Source organism: Carettochelys insculpta, chromosome 10 (assembly GCF_033958435.1).
Source record: "Carettochelys insculpta isolate YL-2023 chromosome 10, ASM3395843v1, whole genome shotgun sequence".
NCBI classification, from domain to species: domain Eukaryota; kingdom Metazoa; phylum Chordata; order Testudines; family Carettochelyidae; genus Carettochelys; species Carettochelys insculpta.
The window spans coordinates 43704401-43725641 of NC_134146.1; positions in this window are offsets into that span (position 1 = coordinate 43704401).

Sequence of the window (21241 nt, forward strand, 5' to 3'; positions counted from 1 at the left end):
AACCCAGATGTATCTTTGGAATGGTTTATCATAGTTGTGTGTGTGTGTTTTTTGAGAACCTAACTGACTCCACATTTAGGCACCTGGATATATGGCCTGGTATTTCCACAGACAGTTGAGTAATGGGAGTTATTTTGAAGACCGGGGTACTTATTAAGGTGCCTGAATAAAAACTTTAGAGCCTAACTTTTGACACCTGCATAGGAAAACCCTGGGCTTGCTTCTTCTTTTTCTTTTTTCAAGACAAAACCTAGTGAATTGGTGTGGGGCTAGTTACAGCCATATAATGAGCATGTGTTTGAATTGTTCATGTCTGCAGTTCATTTTTACAGCCAGATCTACAACAACAATGTGTACCTGAAGTGTTGCATGATGGCCCTATATAGGCAAAAAACAAAAACAAAACAAAAGGGATATTCACCTATTAATCTTGATAATTGGGATTTAGCCTTTAGCATAAACGATATAGTGTATATTATGAGAGTGTATGGAGCAATGCATCAACACCTGTTTTAAAAGAGTTAAAGGTATTTTTAATTACTTGGTGCATTAAACCATAAAACTGTACTATTAAAATAGGTGTGATCTCAATTATATGGGTCTATCATCTAAAGTGCTATCACCTGTTGATCTCATGGAAGATTTTTCACTACTTAAGGCTTTAGAAGGAGGTCTGCCTATCACAGTTGTAAATAGACTGTAAAATAGTCAAATCTTATACATTTGCAAGCTGTTTTACAAACAAAACTAAAAGGAAATTATAAACATAGCAAATATGCATGTGGGGTCTGTCTGCATCATTAAAATCAATGGGGACCACTATTCACAGCAGTGAGCACAATGATGTTTCACCATCACAGTCTCATGCTACATGCAATGGCACTCTTGGCCAGCAGTTTAGATCTGTCACTCTGGTTTCAACGAGTATGGCTTAACAAGAACAGGATCATTATCAAACCTGTTAACAACTGTCCCACCAAAGCTATTGTCTCCAGAGACATTTTTGGCTACCCTTACTCACTCAAGTAGTCCTTTCACATGCTAGTATTCAAATCAGCTTCAGTGGCACTAATTGAGAGAAGTAGTATTGGTCCCGCTTTGACAGTAAATGAGTATTAAATATATAACAACCCACTTTCACTCATAGCATCTGTCTCCAGTGTGCAAAAATAACTGTCTTTCATAATCCAAATGTAATGAGTCTGGTACTTTCCCTATTGCTATAGTTGATGTTTGAAAATTGCCTTTTCATTTTGTTTACTTTTCAAATATTGTCTTATTGGTGTCATTTTCAAATGGAATTTATGGCAATCCTTGATATTTTAATCCATATTATTTTTCTAGCTCTGTCTCTGTTAATGTAGCAGTAACGTTACATGTACAGATGGATTTTATCAGAACTCCATATTACAGTGAACAGGATCTTACCAAAAAAAGACTGCCAATTTGATCCCAATACGGATGTTTTATTGTGTTTATTTTTAAATACATTTCACAAAATTCTCTGGTCAGAATTAAAATAAATGAATCTTACAAACATCTTCACTATGAAACATCCGGGTTGAGGAGGGAGGGGGGAGAAGGGAAATTTGAATTAGGACTATATTCTTAGCATAGTTCAAGCTTGTCATAAAGATGATACTTATTATGAACATAAATTGCCGAATCCCTAACAAAAAGCATGTGAAACAATTGGCTAATTAGGAAAAGAAAGGCGGGGGACAGCAATATTTGTTTTCCTCTACAGGCTACATAAATAACGCTTAACATGAACACATAACTTATTTTGAATGATCTGTTGTGTCAGTATCTGGCACGTCTTTTTCATTGACAACAATTAAGGATATGTGTAAATGGAAATGCAGACGATCTGTCATTGTCCATTTCCTGGTAGTGAAGCATACAGCCTGCCTCCCGGCAAGATCGTTTTGCCAGGATGGGCATGTGCTGGTCACAAAATGCAGAGCTGATTACCTCATCGAAACACATTAATCCTGGCAAGCCCTTCCAGGATAGAGGGACCATTGTCTGTAATAAGTCACTTGTCAGATGGCTTTCAAATCTGTCTGTGGGAATACATTTTATTTACTTACCTACTGGAGCTAAAGTGATATGTCATAATGAAATCTGAAGTTGCATGAAGAATAAGATATATCAACCCTGGATGTTAATGAAAGGGGCAGAGAGCCAAGTGTGCCTTCCTCAGAGAAGGGACAATATCCTTTAGTTTAACACAAGTTGCTGGTCTCAGTGCAAGAGTAACCAGATGAAATTATTTCCAGAAAGTCAAACTAGATTATCTGATGGTCACATTTGGGCTTAAAAATCTCCAAATCTTAAACTGAAGAGAGGGAGAGCTCAGGGCATATTTTAAAACATTTGTATTCATTTTGATATTTAGTAACATGAGATTTCTGGAACAGGAATGAATACCGCAGTTTCTCACTTATCAAAATTAGTGCTGCACATTCCAGAGATTCTACAACTACTGTGCTATTAACATCAATCTGACTCCAGTACAAGCTTCTACAAAATATTAATAAGCAATTGTATACATAGAATAAGTTTCACAACCTCTCCAACTACTACTTTAATTTGGATATGTGGGAGAATTTACAAGCCATAGTTCCCCCTACTAATTGTTTTTCCAAGTGTATCAGTTTATAATATAGAAAATAACTTCAGTCACAACATGCGAAAGCATTTCAGATATAAAAGTCTGAAAATACCTTAATGATGCTACTAAGTTTTGTCTTCATTGTAAAGGTGATACTCTAAATACTCTAACCTTCCTGTTCATAATAACCCTCAGGGAATCTTGAAAGTTTAAACATGTGTTCCATGTTCTTTTGTAGTACAGGCATGAGGTGTGGTGTTTATGAATGCTCTTTTTAAAGAAAAATAAGTTATTCTTCCCCCACACCACCCCAAAAAAGCAGGAGGGATTAAATCAAGCTCTCTCGATATAAGTAATAATCACACACACACACAAAAGCCCAACCCCACCTCTGCCTGGCTGGAGAGGGGAAGGATCAGGCCTCAGATCCCAGGCTTCCCTGCTTGTCCTTGGAAGGTTGGGGGACTGGTATGGGCTGTGGCTTCCAGCCCCTCCCCCCCATCCTAGAGGGGACAGGTTTGGGCCACAGCTTCTGGCCTCCCTCACCTGTCCCTGGAACAGACTGGGTCTGGCCATGGCTTCCAGCACTCTCTGCCTGTCCCCAGTTTGGGGAATCAGGCTGGTCCACAAATCTCTGCTCCCTGCCTGTCTTTGATGGGTGGTTTCGGCTGCAGCTTCCCCTTAGGGGGTAGGGGAGCAGTTCAGGCCATGACTCCTGGCCCCCTACATGTCCTTGCTGGGGGGCTACAGTTTGGGCTACAGCTCCGGCCCCCCAGCCCCCTGCTGCTGGCCCTTGAAGGGAGTGGGGCTTATTTGAGCCACAGGTCCTGACCCTGTCACCTGTCCTGGGGGTGGGGGGCATTGTTTGATCTGTGGTTCCCAGCCCTCACCCCCAACTGTCTTCTGGAGTGGGGAGGTCCATGTCTGGCCACTTCTCTCGGGGGGCAGGGGCTCTCAACATGGCCTTTCTCCTGAGGTTGGGGCCCAGCCACTTTCCCTGGTCCAAGGCCTGGTGGGGGTGGGAAGAGGCAGGGCCTGGTGAGAGCTGGGGGTGGCGGGGGCTAGGCCAGGCTGATCTACCTGGCTGTGGTGTGAAGTCCTGGGAGTCAATTCAGGCCAAGGGCCAGGCCAGGGTTCCTGCCACTGGTGGCTGGAGGGAGCGGGGGGTCTGTAGGAGGTGGGGAGCAGAGCTGCAGCTGGGGGGAGTTGGGGGAACTTGCCTGTTCGGTGACCAGCAGGGTGGAGAGCTCCATCTCCACAAGGCCACTGTTTTTCTGTTGTGGCCTCAGTAGTCACCACACAGTATCACTGTTCCTTGCACTTGCTGCCCCCAGTGGAGAGTCTGATGTATGTCATCCCTCCTTTGTGTGCCCCCGCTCCCTTTTCATGGTCTGGGAAATCCTGACATTTCAGGCTTTTCCCACTTTCCAGGCACAACCAAATCTTGACCTTGGTATAAAAGGAAGCCATGTATTAAATTTTGTGGTTGTAGCTCTTATGATTTAAGATTTTTTGAACACAAGTAGCACTGACGCTCTATAATATGTATATCAAATACAGTCAGGGTTCTGGCATGACTGCTGCCCCTCTTGTTGCAGGTATGCCATAATCACACAGATAAGTATTTTAGTTCAAAGGCCACTGACAACTTCCTCATTAGAAGCTTGCTCTCTATACAAGGTCATCCAGGCTGATAAGGGGAACAACAGTTCTTATCAACAACCCTGTCTGTCAGTTTTTTATCTGGGGATATTAGACCCACCAGATCTGATGTGTTATCTCAGCAAGATTCAGTTTTCACCATCAACAGCATGTGTGAGACTTAGCTCAACTTGTTCCCAAATTTATACCCAAATTTTGGAGGGCAAGTACCCACCTTCCACTACAAAGAGGTCCTGCTTACCGGTCTGCAGCAATAAAGAAATCATAATCCAAGATCTGCTAATTCCCAAGGCTACCTTTTGCCACATCTCGGCGTTGGTCTGATTCAGCCATGATGTCTGTCATCAAAAGAGAAACCCTCTTGTAAATGCTACCAGAAGACCAACAGTGGGTCCTGACAGCTGACCTCAGCTGGATGCTCGAGAGAAGAAAATTCTCATGTGGTTCAGCCAAAATGCTGAGAAGAAATTCCTTCCTGCCCCCAGATATGGCCATAGGATAAACTTTATGTAAGTCCATTAAAGTTGTGAACCCCCACAACTTAAACCAGCGCTTATCCTAGCCATCCCAAATAGAGGCTTTGCATGATAGAAAGGTACGACTGGGAAGTGACTACTGTTTGAAAGGAGAGTTATTCCAGTAGATCTTATGCTCCTCAAAGGCATAGAAAACAAACTGGTGTCCCAGTTTTGTGTTCTAACCCAAATATATTTTATGCAGAATAGTTGTAGCTGTGTCCATCTCAGAATATTAGAAAGACAAGGTGAGTGAGATTATATCTTTTATTGGATCAACTGTCTCCAATGGTCCCTTACAACATGTGCTAACTAGTTAAAATAAACAGTCTTTTCCACCTAGCATTTTGCTTTGAAACTAAGCTTTCCTTTCCCAGATCTGAACGAGGGTCTGTGTAGCTCAAAAACTTTTCTCTCTCACCAACAGAAGTGGGTCTAATAAAAGATATTACTTAACAAAAGCTGGGACTAGGGGTGGTGAGGTGCTAGCACACCTCGCTCACCTACTTCATTTCTCTGACCTAAAGCTGTGTTGCCAGAATATCTGCGGGGTCACATGGGAGGATGTTGTGGGTGGGGTGGAAAGGTGCAAGTCCCGCCTCCAGGGAGGTTAGAGGTCTGGGTGGCAGAGGTCAAGTCTTGTCCTGGGGGAGATGGGAGGCCATCATTGGGAGGGGATGTGCAGAACCCACCCTACTCTCTCCACTGTAGTGGCTCTCATCCAATAGGGTTTGCTAGACTAGATTTGGCTACTGCACCAGCATTTCAACCTAGTGCACAGGGTCGCAGAATGGCTCAGGTTTGGCCCAGCTGCCTTACTTTTGTGATGATGGGTGATAGGATGGGCAAAATGTGATAAAATGGTGCAGTGACCCCAAAAGCCACTCAGAGGAATTTGGCCTGGCCACCAAAACACCTGACCCCAGCAATGAAGGAAGCTAAATCTGGGTGGTGCTGCATGGAGCAAGGACCCAAGCCCAACAAGCTGTGCAAGACAGGAGCTGCCTGATGGTATGTATGGTGTGCTCATTTAGAACTTATTACGTTAATGTGTACATTGTATATTCTGGATGAGAAACATCCAGAAATAGTATATATTTTTTTCCCACTAAAGCTCTTTACTGGATTGTGACAGCCCACCAATAGGTCTTGAACCCAAAATGATTGAGAACCATGGATTCCATAAGGTATTTAAACCTCTGAATACCCAAAGTACCCCTGGCCTCCCATCTGCAAGCAGGGTTGAAAGACAGGGAAACCAATTGTAGTGCTCTGTTGTTAGGCTTGACAGGTACAGAACCCCATGAAAGAGCATGGTCAGAACTGCCAGAGTTCCATCATCGGAACAGACTTAACAAGAGGGATCCCTGTGCAGGAAGCTTGGAATCATTATACCTTGTAATAGCACATTTAATTGGCTCTGGCTGGTTAGGTAAGCGTCATGCTTTTCAGTCCCTAATGTGGCTGGTTAAACTTGGCAAACATGCTGCACTTTTCGGCAGCCAACTACTTGTTGCTTAGGTATTATGATGACAGGCTATTAGAAATCCCTAGATACATGTTCCAGGACATGCCTGCAGTTTTTCATAGCAGGTCATGTACTGAAAAAATACATAAGCGAACGATTTTATTGAAAAATGAGGTTGGGCCCACTTGTCCATTTGCAGCAAACACGTGCGCACAAATGAGCCACCGAAAACAACTAAGAAACCCAAATAGACACTGGAGAGGAAGAAAGACAAACTGTTGAGATGTGAAGACTTTTTTGCTATTTGTTAAGTAGTTCTTTGCCTCTGTCAGTGAAATCCTTTTTGCCGTAACTCATGAAGTGAAGTCTCATTAGGAAATGGCCTTAAAGAGGTGAGGGAAAGAGACAGCGAGTGCTTCCTCTGTGAAGATGAGAGCTGGTAGCTGTTCTAGAGTATTAGTACTTAGGAAGACCCTCCATATACTAAGTAGCCATTTCCTCTCTACTACCCAAATGCTTTGGCATTCTGGAAATGTGTGTTCGTTTTAATTAATTCAAGCCTCTGTGCAGCTGGGGGAAAAAAGAGGTCCCCAGTTGGTGAATATATAGCACTGACTGTGGGAAAACGCTGCAAGAACTCTTGAATGCAGCAGTTTAGATATTTTACAGCTATGTGAAATGACTCTCACCAAAGGTGGTCCTTGAGCTGCCAATTCAGAACAGATTCTGTATTGGTAGACAGCATCTATTGATTGTGTCACAGTCTCTGCTGAAGTCTGGATGTCAGGGGAAGTACTGTAAAGCCCAAAGTTCTCCAGGATGTTCTACAGGGACCTTCCCCCATGTGAACTTCTGGCTTCGTGCTGCTGTGATTCTTTCCGATTTGTATGATCACATAAAAAAAGGGGACGAAGGGTTCTTTCGAAGATAGGGTTTACTTTCAAAAGAGCCTTGTCTACACTGCTTTTCTTCTTTCAAAAGAAGTTCACCCTTTGCTTTGTGCCATGTGCTGATTCTTCACCATCTCGTAGACTTTCAGACAACAATAAACCATCGCAATCATCTCATCTGACCTCCTATACCTTGCACATTACAGAACCACTCCTATAATAGATCTGTAAACTTTGGTTGAGATACTGCTGTCTTCAAATGACGCTTTAAAGGTGCCAACCACGCGGTGTGCAGCGGCAGTTAGTAAGGCAAATAGAATGTTAGGAATTAGTAAAAAAGGGATCGATAATAAGACAAAAGATATCATACTTCCCCTATATAAAACTATGGTACGCCCACATCTCGAGTACTGCGTGCAGATGTGGTCTCCTCACCTCAAAAAAGATATATTGGCATTAGAAAAGGTTCAGAAAAGGGCGACTAAGATGATTAGGGGCTTGGAAAGGGTCCCATATGGGGAGAGGCTAGAGAGACTGGGACTTTTCAGTTTGGAAAAGAGGCGATTGAGGGGCGATATGATAGAGGTATATAAAATCATGAATGGTGTGGAGAAAGTGAATATAGAAAAATTATTTACCTTTTCCCATAATACAAGAACTAGGGGACACCAAATGAAATTGATGGGTAGTAGGTTCAAAACTAATAAAAGGAAATTTTTCTTCACACAGCGCACAGTCAACCTGTGGAACTCCTTGCCCGAGGAGGCTGTGAAGGCCAGGACTCTATTAGGGTTTAAAAAAGAGCTTGATAAATTTTTGCAGGTTAGGTCCATAAATGGCTATTAGCCGGGGATAAAGTATGGTGCCCTAGCCTTCAGAACAAGGGCAGGAGATGGATGGCAGGAGATAAATCACTTGATCATTGTCTTCTGTTCTCCTTCTCTGGGGCACCTGGCATTGGCCACCGTCGGCAGATGGGATGCTGGGCTCGATGGACCTTTGGTCTGACCCAGTATGGCCATTCTTATGTTCTTATGTTCTAAGGTTCATTTACAGTAGTTTACAGTAGTTGACCCATGCCCCATGCTGGCAGGAAAGTAACCCCCATTCCCAGGGCTTCTGCTAGTCTTACCCAGGGGGAATTACTTTTTAACCCCAAATGTGGCACTGAGATCGTGAGCACATGGGCAAGACCCAGTAACCATGCACCTGGGAAAGACTTCTCTGTGGTAACCTGTAACAGTTGCTGACTAGCACTGGTGGTGCTCAACCCCTGCTCAGCCCCAGGCCTGTCCCCACTCCATCCTTTTTCCCAAGCCCCCATTCCACCTCTTTGTATCTCCACTTTGCCCCTGCATGACAGAGGCAACAGACTCACTGAGTCCCTGGCCATGATAGGGGATGGCTCCATGTTCTAAGAAGGGGTGGAGCCTTGGGCAGAAGGGGCAGGGCCAGGTGCATCTAGCCCTCAGCATCTCCTGGAGTGTGCCATGCTGTGATCCCACCCACATCCTTGGTGCCATCCAGAGCATGCTGTGTCAGGCTCTCCAGCAGTGATTTAAAGGCCCTGTGGCTCTGGTCACTATCACTGCCTCAGCAGCCACAGCAATGGCAGACAGTCTCAGGCCCTATGAATCATCAGGTGCCAGGGCAGATGCCCCATTTGCTCCCTCAGTTGGCAGGCTTGTGCTTCTGCTCTGCCTCTTCCTGCCAAATTCCACTTCTCCCCCAAGCATGGCCTGTTCCCACTCGTCCATCTTCCCCACAGCGCCTTCTGTATGCCACAGAACAGCTGATCATGTTGTGTGGGAGGCGCTAGGAATGTGGGGGAGAAGTTGATCAGCAGGGCTGCCTGTGGATGGGAGGTGGTGGGGAGGGAAAAATGGGAGCTGGCAGCTGGTGGAGTGCTCAGGGAGTTGATGCCTATGTCAACTGATGCCTCACCATTAGCCATTGGAGATATTGACTATTAGGAGTCTCAGAACCTTGCTTTCTCTAAGCAGACTTGCTGGGTAAGTGGAGCAGTATGGATTAAAATGCTGCCTTGCCTACTTGTTAATTATATAACCAGTTTAACACATGGAGTTTGGGGTTCTGACACATGTCATCTCATTACTGGGAAGACGATTCCTCGCTTGACATTTCTGGGGAAGCAGACATTGAACTATGGAATAATAGACATGGAAGGAACCCAGGGAGGCCATCAAGTCCAGTCCCCTGCACTCATGATAAAACCAAGCACGTTCTAGACTATCCATGACCATGTTTGTCTGACCTGCTTTTAAAAATCTCCAGTGATGGAGATTCCACAATATCCCTATGCAATTTATTCCAATGGTTAACCATCCTGGCAGGAAGTTTTTCCTAATGTCCAACCTAAACTTACCATGCTGCAATTTAAAACCATTGCTTCTTGTGTTACCATCAGAAGTTAAGGAAAATAATTTTTCTCCCTCCTCCTTGTAACAAGCGTTTAGGTACTTGAAAACTGTGTTCATCTCAGTCTTCTCTTTTCTAGACTAAACAAGCCCAGTTCTGTCACTCTTCCCTCATAGATCACGTTTTCTAGACCTTTAATCATTTTTGTTGCTCATCTCTGAACTTTCTCCAATTTGTCCACATATTTCTTGAAATATGGTGCCCAACACTGGGCACATTTCTCCAGAATTACTTCTTGTCTTGCTTACAACACTCCTGGTAATGCATCCCAGAATTATATTTGCTTCTTTTGCATCAGTATCACACTGTTGACTCATATTTAGTTTGTGCTCCACTATGACCCATAGATTCTTTTCCTCAGGGCATGTATCACATCATTGTCACAAATAGTGGCAGATCTTGGCAAGAATCCCATCTGTGTTCTCATTTGTGAAGGAATTCCCCACTGCTGGGTTGAGGCAGTGTCTGTGACAAATATTTGAGTTTTGAGTTTGGCGGTTGAACAAAGAAATCCCCCAATAATTTCATTTTGGTTTAACCTAAAACTATTTTTCTGTTTTGTTTTAATTATTTAATTACCTTTTGTTTTTAATAAATCTAGCAAAATTTGAAATTAAATATTGAAAAATGAAAAATGTAAATAATTTTCTCAAAAACAATGCCCCCCTCCCCATGCAGCCTATCAGCTCAATATGACTGGAAATCTGGAATAGTTTTAGTTGATCTGAAATTGCTTTTTTTTTTGGTGAATAATTGCTTATTTTAATTTTTTTCTCCAACTTAGAAGCTAGTATGTGTGTGGGTGAACTGCATCTTGAACATTCATTGAGACTGTGACATCAAGGGAGGTTGGAGGGGCAGATTGTCCAGTGTTCTACTTCACAGCCAGTAGTTCATCCAGAATATTGCTGTGTTCTTTTTTCTATCCATGCCTGCATAGTGTGGCATGTGAATCCATGCTGTGGCTGTTGAGACCAAACCAGTATTTTATGACTATCAGTGGTTTCCTTCTCTAGTGGCCTGAAGAGTAAAGATTTTTGATTTGCTCAAATCCTCTCACCTGATTTATCTGCTGCCTAAATTGCTTCCTGTTCCAGAGAGGTTCAAAGCCCCATTGGCTTCTTTCAATTCCATTCTTGTTGATGGAGTAGAAAAAATACCATAGGAGGAATCTTTGGGCCCCTTGAAGTCAACGTCAAAACTCCCACTGACATCAGTGGAACAAGGATTTTGTCTCACATGACCAGTCATAGCTGAGTGACGTTTCTTGTGTTTGAATATGCATTAATGTTCTCTGATGTAGGCTTAAAAAAAATCTGATTTCATCATGGTGTTGAGGGTAGTAAGAATACTTCCCTGGCTGAACAGAGTGTAAAGAGAACCTGAGAGTCTCCTGGTCCCTCCCCACTGACCAAGATATCTCAGAGATCTTTAAGACCCAAGGTGCAGATAGCATGCACCATACTGTATGTATGTCACTCTGTCATCCAGCTAGGTTGACATACAGTCAGTGTATAATACTTTACTATCCTCATAGTTTTGGGTTTGTGAGATTTATAATATTTATATAAAGAACCATTAAAAAGCCTGTTTTAAACATGTGCTTTCATAATGTTGTATAAAAGGGATGTTTTTCTTTGCACTTTTTTTTTTTTGCAAACATCTGCTCTTCTGCTGTAAATTTGATTCATGTGTGGTTCCCAAGCTAATTCCAAGTTAAACCACTGAATAAAGGTAGTTAGAACGATCTGCCCTCTAAACCAAAATCACTTCAAAACTCACTTAGATATGTAGACACAGATATTTGTATATGGTATGTTTAATAGTCTATTATTGTATCTAAGTAATAAGGAACTTTTAGAGAAATATTGTTTAGTGTTTCTATCCGAATGGGATAAATATAATATTTTAGCTATTACTCTATATCAAATCTATTAATTACAATAATAAATAATCCCCAAATCTTGATTTATCCAATTCAAAGTGACCCTGCACATAAATTCAAAGCAAAGGAAGGCTCTGATTCCTGGATCTTTGGTAGTTTTTTGTTAAAACAGAACATGGTGTCTTAAATCAGCAGAATAATTTAGGAATGGTAGATACTGAAACAACTAATTTTTCTTTCCTGTAATCTGCATAGACTTCAAAATGCCTACAAAGCACAAAGTGCCAGTTCATATAATTTGTTGGCAAGGATAAAAAGAAGAAAGAAAATGATTTCCTAAGCGTGTGAATCAGCCCAGCTTTAACAGATATTTTTCTGTCATGTGCAGCCTGAGGGCTTATGCCTATCTGAGCTTTATTTGACAATTACCACTTGCCAGCATAATTAAATGATAATTTATAAATACTGAGAGAGCATTATGGGGAAGAGCAAATAGGTGCTTATCAGGGCATTGAATAAACTCGATCTGCCTCACTGGCAATTTTCATCTCTTATCTAGGTTGTTAACTGGTCTCCTTTTTTTCTTTTGGTTTGATACTCTTGGGTTGATTGTGCCTACCTACCAATATGTCTTAGCTATTTAACATTTCTAGCATTTACTCTTTTTATGTTGCTTTTGCCATTAGTACATTTACAAGACCCCAGGCAGATTGTAAAATGGTCACCAGGTGATGTAACATATATGCCAGTATTAAAAATATGAAAACAAAATCCGTATAGGTTTAGTTTGTTGTTTTTAAATTCATAGATTTTATTGCATTGTTGAGATTCCTTTTATTAACCCTGTTTTACCATTTATTATGTTTCTTTGAGTTTTCTGCTCTTAAGTCTGTTTCTCTGTGTTTTTGTGTGTGTGAAGATTTCGGAGTAAGAGGAAAGCTCTTTGCGGTCAGTGGTGGATACAAGTCAGTTACAGAGAAACTGCTTTATATCCCTGCTCAGATAAAATGACACTGTATAGGCAACACAGCAATTCTGTCACGTTCATGATGAATGCAAAAATTACCGAGGAAAGAATTCCAAATGGCTGAGGTCTTTTGTACCATCAATGTTTCTTCTCTAGGTCCTAGAGTCATTATAAACAGTAGCACAATTTCTGCAAAAGCATGCTGCTGGAATATGGGCACAAACACAGTTTGTTGCTGGATAATCTAGATAAAGCAGCACAAGATAAATCCTCTATTTGCATGGAAAGAAATCAGTAGAATGGCAAAAAATTGAATTTCCACGCCTTGAGAAAAGCCTGCACAAGGAAGGGTAGGGGGTGGGGGACAAAGCAAGCCACATTAGTGGGTCACTAGGAGATTGAGTTTTTGAGCCATCAAGAAATTAAACAATTTGAGGGACTTCTGACTAGGGCTGTACTGGTTTGAGTGATTCACGCAGTGTTGGCTTATCTACAGAATGGAAAAAATTAGGGCTTCAGTGTTTTAGGCTATCAGATCCTCAAATTATTCAGCATTTAGTGCTTACAAATAGTAATTATTTTACTTCCTCCCCCAATCTGAAAATTATCTTTCATATTTGAATGTTTTAAATATACATTGGTGTAGCTGGGGCACAAAATTTTTTAACATTGGAGGAGATTTTTATATAAGAAATAATTTGAAAGTGGGGGATTAGTTTCCACCTTTTGAAACACAGTGCTTTCTGTAATCTTCAAACATTATTTAGGATAATGGAAGCCATCATCCTTGTTCTCAAATGTTAGCACTTCCATTAGAATTTGCTGCTACCTCTTATTTTTTATATTAAAATACATGGCTTAAAAGGTATTATCTTACTAAAGGAGGGCAATTGTAGAGATGATTTGATTGAATAAAGGAAAAAGCTGTACAGGCCTTTTAAGATCAAGGATGTATTGATGGAAAGCTATCATTAGAGACAATTAATGTTCTCCAAGGGAAGAAATTGATTATGGACAGAGATGGACCCTAAGGAGCAGATATGTCTTAATACTCCAGGGCCTTAAAGATTATACATTCCATTCACAGCATCTGTATGTTAACCCTTTATAAGGGCTGAAATAGACTCTAACACTTGGGAAAAAACTCACAGTTTGTTAAAGGTAAGTTATAGGTGTATGTGCATGTACCTATATCAGTAGACTGAAATATGCTTGGTTCTTTAAGCAGATAAAAAAAGAAAGATCTAACAGCATTAAAATGGCTAATTTTATATTTGTGGTTCAATATGCCATTTTGGATCAGTTTTATACTACTGGAAGGTAGGAAAATATAAAGGGAAACCAGATACAAACTTCTGTGTTGGGGTAGATGCACCATATGATTGAGGAGATTTTTTATTATATGCTGTTATCATTAAAGTATCGTTTTGATTGAAATTGCTCATAGTTGAGCTCAAAGGTGAACCTGATTTGGGATTTATGCAAAAGAGAGAGCTTAGGGCCAAACATGTAAGTTTTGCCATTTTGAGTTGAAAATTAAAGCAAATACTAAATTATTTCCTCCCTGCTCCTCAACTAAATCAGAGTTAAGTTAATTTTTATAATTTCAAATTTGTCTTGGATTTACTTACCAATGTTTGGTCAAGTTCAGCTTATGAATAGCTAAACACTCAGGATCTAGGACTCAGCACTGCAACATTTTCTATGTTCTAAATACATCTTCAATATGTAGTACATTCATCCCTTGTTAAACGAGTACTTTACTTATGAGTACCCGCTAAAACAAGGGGCATATAATTTACCTTTTGTCCACTCGACAATTGAACTCCCCTCTGCTAATACAAGTCTTAACCCACTCCCCACAGACCCAGCCTGCGTCAGCCTGAACCCCCTGCCCACCCCGTGGACTCAGCCAACTGCAGCCTGAATCCCCTGCCAGCCCTGCAGACCCAACCCGCTGCAGCCTGAACCCGACCCCCATGGCCCCAACCTGCAGCAGCTGGAAATGCCCCTGCCCTACGGACCCAATCTGCAGCAGCCTTAATGTCCATCCCCTCCATGGATCCAACTCGCCACCAGGTTTTAACCCTTCCTCCCACTCATGGCCCCAGACTGCTCCCCCTCCCAAACCCAAGGTTCACTTACCTTTCAAAAGTAGTGCCACATGCTGCCACTCCTTTGCTGAGCTACAAGCACTTGGAATGAATCAGAGACTTTTACGTGTATTTTAATGTGAATTTAGCGTCCCTCTGATAAGTTTCAGAAATTTGGGAACAAATTGTGCTTGTACAGGCAGGGATGAGTGTACTGCATATTGTTACAATGTGCCAATATTGATCTGTCTGGATCTTCTACATATGTGGCTCCTCAGTACTATAGTATTTGAATGCTGACATACAAACTTGCACATTCAAGTAGACTCTCATAAAATAGAGCTAAGATGTATAATTTTACATATGATCAGCTCATTCACATTTTTGCCAGAGCATAATAGTTTTTCAAGAAATGGAAGTATAATCTAGATATAAGACTGAAATTTTGCACAAGAAGAATTAGGAAATTAAAAGTTCTGGTTCCCACAGTATATCGAACTTAACTGTGGTGTTTTTAATACCACTTACTATATCCTGTTAGCAAAGAGGAATGACAAAGTATGTTTCTTCTGGGTTCTGTAATTTTGAAATTTCTTGATTTTTGTTGTGTAGAATAGTTTGGCTAGTATGTGATGTCTTGGTCATAATGTAAATGAGATTATTTTGCATTTAACATACTGTTTCCCTCATTTTAAACAGAATGCAGTTGTTTTTCATTTTCTTGGCAGATTTGTATTTGCTCTAGTGGTCTAGTTGTATCCTTTTTTCAGTTGACCCAAGGTAGTTTGGATTATTAGATAATAAAAAGCAAAAATCCCTCCTTCAAATGTTCTGTTTTAATATACCTATTATCTTCCATTTTGTAGATGTGTACTGATTTTTGTGTGGCATTGAGAGATATTAATATATTTAATATGTAAAATGAATAATACTTAGGAAGTTGTAATATATTAAACGCACAAAATTATAATGGTGTGATAAATAGTTTTTAGTTTAGTTGTATGCAGTGTTTTTTTTTTTTTGTGCCAATACTTGCCGGTACTGAGTACCAGCACCTTGGCAGCCTCAGCCCTGGGACTGGGTTGGGGGAGAGGAAGCAATGAGCCAGCTCAGTACCTTCTCCCCACACCACCCATTTTTTTTTTTTTTTTTTTTTTTTTTTTTTTTACAAAAAAGGCACCAATCGTATGCAAATTAATAAGAGAGTCCTGGCTATCTTGCAATATATATTTGTAGTATTCCTTTGGATGCCACATATAACGTGGTTGTCAGGACTAAAAAGATTAAAATAAGATGAAAATGAACAAAAAGAGAGATTAGGAAGAGAAATAAGGATGCACAGGGGAAGCAGTGATTCCAAAGAGAACTAATAGATTTTTGAGCATATCATATTTTTAGTCTTGTCTTACATTTTATTTAATAACTACTAATCTGGAGATAAAAATCTATTTCTTTTTCCTTCTCTGCAACATTAATGAATTAAGCAAATGGCAAAAAGGGAAAGTAGAATTCACTGGGCAAAAGCAGCTTTCACCTGTATTAGTTTTTCAAGCTGTGAGCAATCTTTAATTACAAGGTAAAAAAGGAACAGCACACACACACACACACACACATTTAAGATTGGTAACATATGTTGTTGTCAGCATGTATTTAGCACCTGCAGAAATGAACATGGAAGATGTGACAGCGCATAGGTAGAACACCCACTGCGTTGACTGTGAGCATTGTCAACAAATTTTACTTTGTTAATTTTTTCTTATTTAAAAAAAAAATCCAAGAAAAGAATTTAAAAGTGCAGGTGTTCTGAGCACTGCAGCAAGATGATATAATGAATAAGGAGGTTGGCAACTCTTTCTAGTGAAAACTATGGGCTATGTCAGTGGAATTTTAAAATATTTTGTATTTTTGCTCTTACAAAATAAAATTCCAAAGCCTGACCGATCCTGCAAACATTTACAACTGAGTATATCATAAGAAGCCTCTTTGCAGTCTTTTCAGTAATATTGCCACTCTTATATCTTTCCTGCTTTCATTTAGTTTGTTTCCACTTCTTATTTTAATATCATTGTAGTGAACTGCACTGCACTTGTGATAGTAGTTTGCAGGATTGGGCCATCAATTATCATCAAAGTGCTATCTACCTTCAATATACAGCCTCTGTGGGGATCCTTTGAAATGATCTGCTTTATGGATACACCAGCAGGGGATGCTGTGTCTCTTGTTACCCACCCTCTACAGATGGTGAGGTCTCATCCTCCTAAAATAGGATACCAGATATCCTGTTTCTCTTGATTTGAGCTACTTCTATAATTACATTTTGGGCAATTGAACTAAAAACATGTCTGCAAAAGAAACTGGGAACGTATTGAAAGCCTGGAGGATAAAAATTTAGCTCTGCTTGATTGTGTAATGTAAAAATTTATCCACAAAACTCTAATATTTTTACCAGTGAAAAGTGGAACATACTATTTTTAAAAGGTCCTGATCAGCATTCCCTCTAATTTTTATCATCCATGGGCAGAATAAATTTTATGTGCACCAAGGCATATGCAGATGTGCATTGCCAGCAGAAACACATGCAACACACTATGGGTGTCTGTGGGTGCCCTACTGACCAGCTGGGTGTGATCAGAATCTCTCCTGGGTGGCTGCCCAAGTGTTCACCTTACAGGGAATACTGGTTCTGATTACTGAAGTACTGTTTTTAATATTTGTTTAACTAGGCCTCTTGAGTTCTAGTTCAGAACATTTGAAGGGAAAAAAGCAAACCAAAACAAAAACAATGCAACAGCTCTCAGCTGGTTCAACAGCTGGGATAGGCACCCAGATGTTCAGATAATTTTGTGAAACCTTGCAGCTCTCTGGGTGCTCTCTCACCCCGCCAGCTGTAGGCACTGGCCCTTTAATTGTGTCATGCAGTTAAACTGCTTTAGTGCTCAAAGTGTGTAGGGCATTTTACAGAACAACAAAAGAAATGGAGTAAAATCCTGCTTCTGTTGAATCCAGTGGCAAAACTCTCATTAGCTCCCACAGGATCAGGATTTCATCCATGATCCCCTCATAAAAGTTCTTCCTGCCTATAGTAGGAAGTGATGAATTAAGACAAAAAGAGTGTGGAGGACAAGGGATACAAATTAGAAAATTTTTGCTTGTATGGTTCTATATGTGACTTTGTGGTTTGTTGTGTGTCTGAATCTGTATGGGGGGAGGTTAATACGTGGTTTTAGTGTACTGAAGTTTAACTTTTTCTCCAGTGTGGGTGCTGTTTAAGAGGGAGACAGGAAAGAAAAAAAAACATGTTCCTCTCCTTTGGTCTTTTTGGGGGCTAACCAGAAAGGTACCTCTCTCCTTTTATTATTGCAGACTGTGTAGAGGGGAAGGAGGTTGGGAGCCCACCTCTGTTCTCTTGTGGTAGTGCTAAAGCAACTTAAGCTTCTTTCTCTTGCTTTAGAGCTCCAGCAGTACTTCGATAGAGCCCTGCTGCTGCAGTATGTCATTCTTAGCAAAAACCTCTGTCTTTCTGATTCTTGTGCCCCAAAGAATATTACTTTATAAAGCCTTTGAAGCACATATAAGCTTTTGGTGTCCCTAAGGGAACATGGGTTTGAGAAGTCCCAGATATGTCACTGTCATTAGAGCAGCATTTCAGTTATACCATTTGCATCTTGTCACTGAATGGAAGGAGCAGGTCTTGTAATATTTCCCTCCTCGCGGAAGACACAACACTTGTACGGAGCAGAAACATCCAGGCTAGAGTAGAATGTAATTCTCAGACAGAGAAAGGTGATGCAGGGGAAGCCATGTGGTCTTTCACTTAATAAGATTTTGTAAGATTTCGACATTTTTGAATCAGGTTCTGTATGACAGGCAAAAGTTTGAACCAGTTTTGTATTTCTCAGACTGGCTTCCCATCCCTATTCAATCTTTCCAAAGCAGTTAATTGCTTTGCAGAATGATTTCCAGCATAAATAGACATACAGAGTTTTTTTTTTTTCTTCTGTTGTCAGTGTATGCTGTAGCAAGAGATACCAAATTCAGGGAAGATGAAGGACCTTAACCACTCTGTGGTGCTTCAAACTCCTAGCACAGGGTCTGATACTTGCAAAGTCGTTTTTGGATTCAGTTCTGATGCAGTGTGGCGTAAAGGCACAGTATTAATGGCCACTCTCCAACGGTATTTCTTAAGAGAGATTATTTTGTTAAATTTGGGAAATATATTCATGTTTGGATGTAATATGGAGGAAAGTGAAACACTGCTTAAATGAGTGTGAATCTGGAGCATCTCTGTGGAAGTGCAAAAAATGACTCCTGATTCATGGTGGAGTAATTGAAATTCCAGTGTGGCCCATAACTACTTAGGAATCTCAGAATATTCCTGACCAGTATGCAATGTGTAAACATGTTTTCTGGATTTAAGGTATTCTAGATATTATTGTTTATATTACCATGCCACATAAAACCCCCCCTTTGTACTAGGTGTGATACAAATATAGGGGAAAAAAGTCTTCATTGCAAAGTGCTTACAAATTACGTATATGACAAGAGACAACATATGGGTACTGTCAGTAAGACGGGAAGTATAAGGAAAGGATGAGACAAGTCAGCATTATAGGATGTGTTGTCAGACAGTGTGTTTTGTTGTTAGACAAGCAGGGAATATCACTGATGTTACATGATGGTGTACATAAACTTGAAGTTTTAACTACAAAAAAAGAAAAAAGGTTAATATAAACATTTTTTCACTTGCAAACTTACTGCTGCTTGCACCCAGAGTAAGTGAGCTGCATCAAACAAAAGGTCTATCCCAAATACAAAGCCTAAAGTCAATTTTCATTCTGAATGGCAGTGGATTATGAAGAGCCTAATATTGCAATGCTGATGGTTCTGTGTCTGAGACATGCATAGTCTTCCTGCTTAAAAAGGTCCTAGAAATGGCACACTTTATACTCCAAGATGCTGAGGTTAGAAGGCACTTCACTAGGGTCCCAGAGGGGCTATCAGTGTAAGAAGAATCTGTTTGCAGTAATCACTGGCAATGTTGACAGAATGTTCCAAACCATCTGCTTGAGGGGCTAGTGTTAACTCTATCAAATCCTAATATTTTAAGAACACTGATCTCTGGGCCCAGGAGGCCTGGTGACAGGGGGTTCTCGCCAGGCCTGCATTAGCTTGCCTTCATCTCATCACCAAATACAGTAATGCCCCTTAGACAAAATGCCTGATATGTGTGAAATAAGATAAGCAGAATTAAAAAATGAAGGGGTTAGACACAGGAATTTTACTACCATATGTCACTAGCTAAGATCTTTTTCTTTTAGACCTTGTAAAAATATTTTCTTTGCATGTAAACATGTTTTTTTTTATTTTTGTAATATTTATCCCCTGCAAAGATACAAAAGAAAATATTTTCCCTTTAAAATAGCCAAAAATAAAAGAAGTATAGATATAAGTCCCTTAAAACCAGTGTTGCTGCTGGGACTTTTGTGAGGCTTGGGTTGTGTCCCTAAATTAATGGTTTTAGAGAAATTTTAAGTTTACCTTGTTTTAGGAGGTACTGAGTGTGGTAAGAATTGGGCAGGATATTTGATGTCCTTTATTTGTTTCGCCAAGTCTTTAAAACTCAGAGCACACATCACCTCACTGTGCATCTCTTATACATACAGCTCCTTTCATTCTAAAGGATCCCAACCACTACATAATCTGGAGAACCTGTCCTGCAGACATGTATGTACTCATGTGAGTAACTTGATATAGCTGAGTATTCCCCTTAGCATCAGTGGAAATACGTACATGCATTGTATTGTAGAATGTAGGGCTATATATATATAGGAATCAATTCACACTCAAGAATGGAAAATTAGTCATGTCATTCACATTCCATCACATCAGAGGCATATCAGAGATGGCTAATATCTAAGTGCTTATCCTAGTCAGCATTTATATCTTATTTTTCACCATTATCATCATCATGTAATATTGAAAAATAGATGAGGTTTCTTTGAACCTTCCAGTAGATTTAATTAAGAATTGGATTTCTTCTAGAAAATTGTATAAGATGGTTTAAAAAACAATGGGAAAGGATATGATTCTCTATTAAAATCTGTGAATTTGTAGTTTTCTGAGAACCCTATTGGCTTCATTCCTCTTAAATCCCATAGACTTTTCTTTAAGGAACTGCAGAGGGAATTTAGGAAGCCACAGTATAACTACCTGAACTGGAATTTCCCTACATTGATTTGGAATTTAGGGGCTATTTAAGGACTGCCTGACACCAAGGTCTCTTCTACACAGGAGTCAGGACTGCGCCTCCTATGTCCAGGGCATTGATTTAGCATGGACTCAAAGAAAATATATTCATCTACTGAATTATTTACATCACTTGCTAGTTTTTTTCCTCTCTGTTTCTTGTCTAAATTCAAACCTAGTCCAACTCTTTTGGTTTGTGATATCTGACAATTGCAGACATGGTTGCAGATCTGCAGATGAAACATATAGGCACAAATATGAAGAAAACCAAACGGATGGTGGTAGGCAGGGAGGCATTCTTTCTGTGTATTGAAAGTCTCTCAGCTTCTTGTATCACTATATTCCTGAATCAGAGAGGTAGCGGTGTTAGTCTGTAGCTTTGAGAACAGCAAGAAGTCTTGTGGCACCTTATAGACTAACAGATATTTTGGAGCATAAGCTTTTGTGGGCAAAGACCTG